Raw genomic sequence first — 8,638 nt, 5'->3', positions numbered from 1 at the left:
ACACCATAGATCGCGTGTTCGGATTTCAAGGTCCGAGGGGAAGATCGGGACACCGCCGCACTGCGGTGCTCTTCGCGTTCAAACCCTATTCCCTGCTAGAGGATTCCAGGGAACTCGAACGCTCATGCAGAAAAGAAAATCTTCCCGATCTCCCGACGGCGTCTCCGGGTCCTTTGGGTAACCCGACGAGCATCTCTAAAAGAGGGGCCCGACTTATATCGGTTCCGCTGCCGGGTTCCGGAATAGGAACCGGATTTCCCTTTCGCCCACGGGGCCAGCACAAAGTGCATCATGCTATGACGGCCCACCATCAACATCGGATTTCTCCTAGGGCTTAGGATCGACTGACTCGTGTGCAACGGCTGTTCACACGAAATCCCTTCTCCGCGTCAGCCCTCCAGGCCTCGCTGGAGTATTTGCTACTACCACCAAGATCTGCACCGACGGCGGCTCCAGGCAGGCTCACGCCCAGACCTTCTGCGCCCCACCGCCGCGACCCTCTACTCGTCAGGGCTTCGCGGCCGGCCCGCGAGGACCGGCCATGACTGCCAGACTGACGGCCCGAGTATAGGCACGACGCTTCAGCGCCATCCATTTTCAGGGCTAGATTGCTTGGCAGGTGAGTTGTTACACACTCCCTTAGCGGATTCCCGACTTCCCATGGCCACCGTCCTGCTGTCTTAAGCAACCAACGCCTTTCATGGTATCCCATGAGAGTCGATTCGGGCGCCTTAACTCGGCGTTTGGTTCATCCCACAGCGCCAGTTCTGCTTACCAAAAGTGGCCCACTTGGCACTCCGATCCGAGTCGTTTTGCTCGCGGCTTCAGCATATCAAGCAAGCCGGAGATCTCACACATTTAAAGTTTGAGAATAGGTGAGGTCGTTTCGGCCCCAAGGCCTCTAATCATTCGCTTTACCGGATGAGACTCGTACGAGCACCCAGCTATCCTGAGGGAAAACTTCGGAGGGAACCAGCTACTAGATGGTTCGATTTAGTCTTTCGCCCTATACCCAGCTCCGACGATCGATTTGCACGTCAGAATCGCTACGGACCTCCATCAGGGTTTCCACCTGACATTCGTCCTGGCCAGGCATAGTTCACATCTTTCGGGTCCCAACGTGTACGCTCTAAGGTGCGCCTCACATCGCAATGAGGACGAGACGCCCCGGGAGTGCGGAGGCCGCCGCCCCGTGAAGGGCGGGGAAGCCCCATCCTCCCACGGCCCGCGCAAGGCGAGACTTCACTTTCATTACGCCTTTAGGTTTCGTACAGCCCAATGACTCGCGCACATGTTAGACTACTTGGTCCGTGTTTCAAGACGGGTCGTGAAATTGTCCAAAGCTGAAGCGCCGCTGACGGGAGCGATTATTCCGCCCGAGAGCATCCCGAGCCAACAGCGGCGCGGGTCCGGGGCCGGGCCAGGTAGGTCCCGTCATCCGGGAAGAAACCGCGCGCGCTTGCAGGGAGCCCCGAGCGCCCAAGGGGCGAATCGACTCCTCCAGATATACGCCGAGCAGCCAGCCAGGACACCGGGGCTCTGCCCAACAGACGCGAACCGAGGCCCGCGGAAGGACAGGCTGCGCACCCGGGCCGTAGGCCGGCACCCAGCGGGTCCGCGACGTCCTTATAGGGAGAAGTGCGGCCCACCGCACACCGGAACGGCCCCACCCCCGCGGCGAGTGGAAGGCAACCGGACACGACCCCGCCGCGGATTGCTCGCGCGGGCGGCCCGGCACCCATCTGCCGAGGGCGGGGGCCAGTGGCGGATGGGCGTGAATCTCACCCGTTCGACCTTTCGGACTTCTCACGTTTACCCCAGAACGGTTTCACGTACTTTTGAACTCTCTCTTCAAAGTTCTTTTCAACTTTCCCTCACGGTACTTGTTCGCTATCGGTCTCGTGGTCATATTTAGTCTCAGATGGAGTTTACCACCCACTTGGAGCTGCACTCTCAAGCAACCCGACTCGAAGGAGGTCCCGCCGACGCTCGCACGGCCGCTACGGCCTGGCACCCTCTACGGGCCGTGGCCTCATTCAAGTTGGACTTGGGCTCGGCGCGAGGCGTCGGGGTAGTGGACCCTCCCAAACACCACATGCCACGACAGGCGGCAGCCTGCGGGGTTCGGTGCTGGACTCTTCCCTGTTCGCTCGCCGCTACTGGGGGAATCCTTGTTAGTTTCTTTTCTCCGCTTAGTAATATGCTTAAATTCAGCGGGTAGTCTCGCCTGCTCTGAGGTCGTTGTACGAGGTGTCGCACGCCACACCGCCAGCCCGGCTGTGCACGCTACCGAGAAAGTACCGGTATGCGAACCGCCAGGCGACGGGCGCGCATCGCACGTTTAAGGGAGACGCGGCCGGCCACACAGGCGACCACGACACTCCCACGTCTCCGAAGCGGGACAAACGCCGCGCGCTTCAGTATACGTAGCCGACCCTCAGCCAGACGTGGCCCGGGAACGGAATCCATGGACCGCAATGTGCGTTCGAAACGTCGATGTTCATGTGTCCTGCAGTTCACATGTCGACGCGCAATTTGCTGCGTTCTTCATCGACCCACGAGCCGAGTGATCCACCGTCCTGGGTGATCTTTTCCTTTTCAGTCTCCCACTGTCTCTTTCAAGACAGTAGCATTTGCGGGACTGAGGCGTCTGACGGCCCCTGTTCCACTATTTTTTTTGTGTCCAACGGCCTCACAGCCGATGGGCGTCGTACGGCTCCACACCGGAGCGGACAGGCACTCGGGCGAACGTCATTCAAAACCGGCGCCAGGCGCCAGGTACCGCAGGCCAGCCGCTCCAGAGCTTCAGCGCTCGTACCACACAACAACAACACTTCCGCTAGTTTTGAGAGGCACGCGTGGTTCCGCACGCGGCGCACGGCCACTGCCGTACAGGTAGCGTGTTGCGCGACACGACACGCACATCGAAAGACATGCAGTCTAGTCGGTAATGATCCTTCCGCAGGTTCACCTACGGAAACCTTGTTACGACTTTTACTTCCTCTAAATGATCAAGTTTGGTCATCTTTCCGGTAGCATCGGCAACGACAGAGTCGATGCCGCGTACCAGTCCGAAGACCTCACTAAATCATTCAATCGGTAGTAGCGACGGGCGGTGTGTACAAAGGGCAGGGACGTAATCAACGCGAGCTTATGACTCGCGCTTACTGGGAATTCCTCGTTCATGGGGAACAATTGCAAGCCCCAATCCCTAGCACGAAGGAGGTTCAGGCGGGTTACCCCGACCTTTCGGCCTAGGAAGACACGCTGATTCCTTCAGTGTAGCGCGCGTGCGGCCCAGAACATCTAAGGGCATCACAGACCTGTTATGCTCAATCTCGTGCGGCTAGAAGCCGCCTGTCCCTCTAAGAAGAAAAGTAATCGCTGACAGCACGAAGGATGTCACGCGACTAGTTAGCAGGCTAGAGTCTCGTTCGTTATCGGAATTAACCAGACAAATCGCTCCACCAACTAAGAACGGCCATGCACCACCACCCACCGAATCAAGAAAGTGCTATCAATCTGTCAATCCTTCCGGTGTCCGGGCCTGGTGAGGTTTCCCGTGTTGAGTCAAATTAAGCCGCAGGCTCCACTCCTGGTGGTGCCCTTCCGTCAATTCCTTTAAGTTTCAGCTTTGCAACCATACTTCCCCCGGAACCCAAAAGCTTTGGTTTCCCGGAGGCTGCCCGCCGAGTCATCGGAGGAACTGCGGCGGATCGCTGGCTGGCATCGTTATGGTTAGAACTAGGGCGGTATCTGATCGCCTTCGAACCTCTAACTTTCGTTCTTGATTAATGAAAACATACTTGGCAAATGCTTTCGCTTCTGTTCGTCTTGCGACGATCCAAGAATTTCACCTCTAACGTCGCAATACGAATGCCCCCCGCCTGTCCCCTATTAATCATTACCTCGGGTTCCGAAAACCAACAAAAATAGAACCGAGGTCCTATTCCATTATTCCATGCACACAGTATTCAGGCGGGCTTGCCTGCTTTAAGCACTCTAATTTGTTCAAAGTAAACGTGCCGGCCCACCGAGACACTCAACAAAGAGCACCCTGGTAGATTTAAACGGGGTCCGCCTCGGGACGCGAAAGCACCCCTTCGGCTCGCCCCACCGGGCAGGACGTCCCACGATACATGCCAGTTAAACACCGACGGGCGGTGAACCAACAGCGTGGGACACAAATCCAACTACGAGCTTTTTAACCGCAACAACTTTAATATACGCTATTGGAGCTGGAATTACCGCGGCTGCTGGCACCCAGACTTGCCCTCCAATAGATACTCGTTAAAGGATTTAAAGTGTACTCATTCCGATTACGGGGCCTCGGATGAGTCCCGTATCGTTATTTTTCGTCACTACCTCCCCGTGCCGGGAGTGGGTAATTTGCGCGCCTGCTGCCTTCCTTGGATGTGGTAGCCGTTTCTCAGGCTCCCTCTCCGGAATCGAACCCTGATTCCCCGTTACCCGTTACAACCATGGTAGGCGCAGAACCTACCATCGACAGTTGATAAGGCAGACATTTGAAAGATGCGTCGCCGGTACGAGGACCGTGCGATCAGCCCAAAGTTATTCAGAGTCACCAAGGCAAACGGACCAGACAAGCCAATCCGATTGGTTTTGATCTAATAAAAGCGTCCCTTCCATCTCTGGTCGGGACTCTGTTTGCATGTATTAGCTCTAGAATTACCACAGTTATCCAAGTAACGTGGTACGATCTAAGGAACCATAACTGATTTAATGAGCCATTCGCGGTTTCACCTTAATGCGGCTTGTACTGAGACATGCATGGCTTAATCTTTGAGACAAGCATATGACTACTGGCAGATCAACCAGGGAGCTGCGTCAACTAGAGCTGAGCAGCCGGCCGCCCGGGAGTGTGTCCCGGGTGCCCGCGCGAACACGCAAGCGTCCGCTCAATTATTCTGCAAACAGGAGGAGGCCGAGCTCCCCTGCACGATACACCTCGAAACCCTCTCAGGTCCCGCGGCGCGCAGCGCCGTCCTAGGTACTTGGTCGGTTTCGAGAGAGGCGCAATCGCCCGGAGTTAGGCGAGTAGACGGTTTTAGTGCGAACACCCTTGCTCCCAACTGAGCTTGCCGCTGCCGACAGAGGCCCGGGAGCGTGCTGTCGTGGCATTGCCGGCGGGAGACAACACGCGCCACCTATGGTGACCGGCAGCTCCAACGCCAGCGCCACACAAGGGCAAAGCCCCACTTGGGTGCAGAAGCGAACTCTCCCAGCACAGCGCACGCGCCAACACGTCCGCACAACTGCGATACAAACCACCTGCGAGAACCGCTGGGGCGACCGAGCAGCAGACGGCGTCGCGGCGCCGAGTGCCAGGCGGCGGCGCATCCTCAACGCACACAGTCCTCAATCAGACCAGCACACTGCAGATGTCCACCGCGCTTCGCACCGGGCTCGGCTGAACCAACTTTGGCCGCCAGGCGCCGCGTGCAGGGTGCGCCGCAGCGTAGCTGCGCCGCCTGCCGGGCCCGTCGGCTGGCGCTCCTGCCACTCGGCGCCCCCCACCAGCCGCCTGTTGCGCGTGCGCCCACGCAGCGCGCGGCCAACACGCCGGGCGGCCCCCCTTCACCGGCCGGGAACAGTCCCACCAAGCCACCGCCCGCGTATCGCTTCATACCCACATGGGCCTAGTCACGCGTGTGGATGTGGCGGGTACCGCTGAAACAACCGGTTAATAGCTGTACCGATCGTCGCCATCACAGATTCACCTCCAGCGTGAACAACCGCTCAACAACGGATTTCCAGTTCATTTGCGTATCTTGGGCAGTAAACGTAGATGTCCACCTACATTTGCGAATTCAACAATTCTTGCATGCCAGGATGTCATGTGTCACGACACGCTACATCAGACCACATACACACTGCGACATGTGCAGAAGAGAACACGTGGAGGTGGCCCGCGCACGTATGCGATGTACCTTCCGCGATCCACTGTCAACCGGCATCTGCGGCATGTCCCAGATATGGAACGCGGTCCACCAGGGTAGCACTTTGTGTGAGGCAATACGACAAAGTCGGAATACACGCGTCACTACATCAGACGGCTCACGCTGACCTGACCTGACCTGACTCACCGCACCACCACCCCAGCGACCCAGGGTGACATACAATGCGTTCGTTACGTTCCTCCACACGCCTCTACGGCGTACCACAGTGCAACCTAGCTGTTATTGGGAGACGAGACAAGTAGCATCAAGCACAACATATGGAAATTGAGATTCGACACCGTTGGGCACAGCCAGCGTACGGTCACACGTATCACACTACTTCACTCTGTACGTAACGACCGATGATCGGTACAGCGTGTGGGTTACGCGTAACGACATCAGCGGACAATGGACACAGACCATACCCACGACGTACACTGAGGGCGTCGACATCTGAATGCAACTGAACAGCTGCGAGGCTCATTTAACACTCAAACGCCAGACCGACCAGCTTGAGAGGACAGAGACACAAAGAGGGGGACAGAGGGGGACAGAGGGGGGGGGAGGGGGGGGGTCGGCGATATAGTCCTATTGCAGTACAATTGACAGTGGATAGCAGGAATATGTGGAAAGTAAGCAACACTCGCAAGACATCTACATGAGGATAACAACGACACCAGAGATTCCGAGCAGTGAACTATGTTAGGCAAAGGGACAACGTGGGTTAGGTTAAGGACAACGTGGGTTAGGTTAAGGGACAACGTGGGTTAGGTTAAGGGACAACGTGGGGTTAGGTTAAGGGACAACGTGGGTTAGGTTAAGGGACAACGTGGGTTAGGATAAGGGACAACGTGGGTTAGGTTAAGGGACAACGTGGGTTAGGTTAAGGGACAACGTGGGTTAGGTTAAGGGACAACGTGGGTTAGGTTAAGGACAACGTGGGTTAGGTTAAGGGACAACGTGGGTTAGGTTAAGGGACAACGTGGGTTAGGTTAAGGGACAACGTGGGTTAGGTTAAGGGACAACGTGGGTTAGGTTAAGGGACAACGTGGGTTAGGTTAAGGGACAACGTGGGTTAGGTTAAGGGACAACGTGGGTTAGGTTAAGGGACAACGTGGGGTAGGTTAAGGGACAACGTGGGTTAGGGTTAAGGGACAACGTGGGTTAGGTTAAGGGACAACGTGGGTTAGGTTAAGGGACAACGTGGGTTTAGGTTAAGGGACAACGTCGGTTAGGTTAAGGGACAACGTCGGTTAGGTTAAGGGACAACGTCGGTTAGGTTAAGGGACAACGTCGGTTAGGTTAAGGGACAACGTCGGTTAGGTTAAGGGACAACGTCGGTTAGGTTAAGGGACAACGTCGGTTAGGTTAAGGGGACAACGTCGTGGTTAGGTTAAGGGGACAACGTGGGTTAGGTTAAGGGACAACGTGGGTTAGGTTAAGGGACAACTTGAGTTAGGTTAAGGGACAACTTGAGTTAGGTTAAGGGACAAATTGAGTTAGGTTAAGGGACAAATTGAGTTAGGTTAAGGGACAAATTGAGTTAGGTTAAGGGACAAATTGAGTTAGGTTAAGGGACAACTTGAGTTAGGTTAAGGGACAAAATTGAGTTAGGTTAAGGGACAAATTGAGTTAGGTTAAGGGACAACTTGAGTTAGGTTAAGGGACAACTTGAGTTAGGTTAAGGGACAACTTGAGTTAGGTTAAGGGACAACTTGAGTTAGGTTAAGGGACAACTTGAGTTAGGTTAAGGGACAACTTGAGTTAGGTTAAGGGACAACTTGAGTTAGGTTAAGGGACAACTTGAGTTAGGTAAGGGACAACTTGAGTTAGGTTAAGGGACAACTTGAGTTAGGTTAAGGGGACAACTTGAGTTAGGTTAAGGGACAACTTGAGTTAGGTTAAGGGACAACTTGAGTTAGGTTAAGGGACAACTTGAGTTAGGTTAAGGGACAACTTGAGTTAGGTTAAGGGACAACTTGAGTTAGGTTAAGGGACAACTTGAGTTAGGTTAAGGGACAACTTGAGTTAGGTTAAGGACAACGTGGGTTAGGTTAAGGGACAAATTGAGTTAGGTTAAGGGACACTTGAGTTAGGTTAAGGGACAACTTGAGTTAGGTTAAGGGACAACTTGAGTTAGGTTAAGGGACAACTTGAGTTAGGTTAAGGGACAACTTGAGTTAGGTTAAGGGACAACTTGAGTTAGGTTAAGGGACAACTTGAGTTAGGTTAAGGGACAACTTGAGTTAGGTTAAGGGACAACTTGAGTTAGGTTAAGGGACAACTTGAGTTAGGTTAAGGGACAACTTGAGTTAGGTAAGGGACAACTTGAGTTAGGTTAAGGGACAACTTGAGTTAGGTTAAGGGACAACTTGAGTTAGGTTAAGGGGACAACGTGGTTAGGTTAAGGGACAAATTGAGGTTAGGTTAAGGACAACTTGAGTTAGGTTAAGGGACAACTTGAGTTAGGTTAAGGGACAACTTGAGTTAGGTTAAGGGACAACTTGAGTTAGGTTAAGGACAACTTGAGTTAGGTTAAGGGACAACTTGAGTTAGGTTAAGGGACAACTTGAGTTAGGTTAAGGACAACTTGAGTTAGGTTAAGGGACAACTTGAGTTAGGTTAAGGGACAACTTGAGTAGGTTAAGGGACAACTTGAGTTAGGTTAAGGGACAACT

General features: G+C 54.4%; 2 non-coding genes across 2 annotated transcripts; both read right to left on the bottom strand.

Annotated features, from left to right (window-relative positions):
• Positions 1–2,431: 2,431 nt before the first annotated feature.
• LOC126332706 (5.8S ribosomal RNA) lies at positions 2,432–2,586 on the bottom strand. Its single transcript, XR_007563880.1, has one exon. It is a non-coding gene; the product is annotated as a 5.8S ribosomal RNA (ribosomal RNA).
• Positions 2,587–2,948: 362 nt separating this feature from the next.
• On the bottom strand, positions 2,949–4,842 carry LOC126332702 (small subunit ribosomal RNA). Its single transcript, XR_007563876.1, has one exon. It is a non-coding gene; the product is annotated as a small subunit ribosomal RNA (ribosomal RNA).
• Between the last annotated feature and the right edge of the window lie 3,796 nt (positions 4,843–8,638).

Source organism: Schistocerca gregaria, unplaced genomic scaffold (genome assembly GCF_023897955.1).
Source record: "Schistocerca gregaria isolate iqSchGreg1 unplaced genomic scaffold, iqSchGreg1.2 ptg001501l, whole genome shotgun sequence".
NCBI lineage: Eukaryota > Metazoa > Arthropoda > Insecta > Orthoptera > Acrididae > Schistocerca > Schistocerca gregaria.
Note: the sequence above shows the minus strand (reverse complement) of the source record. Positions and strands in the feature narration are given on the sequence as shown.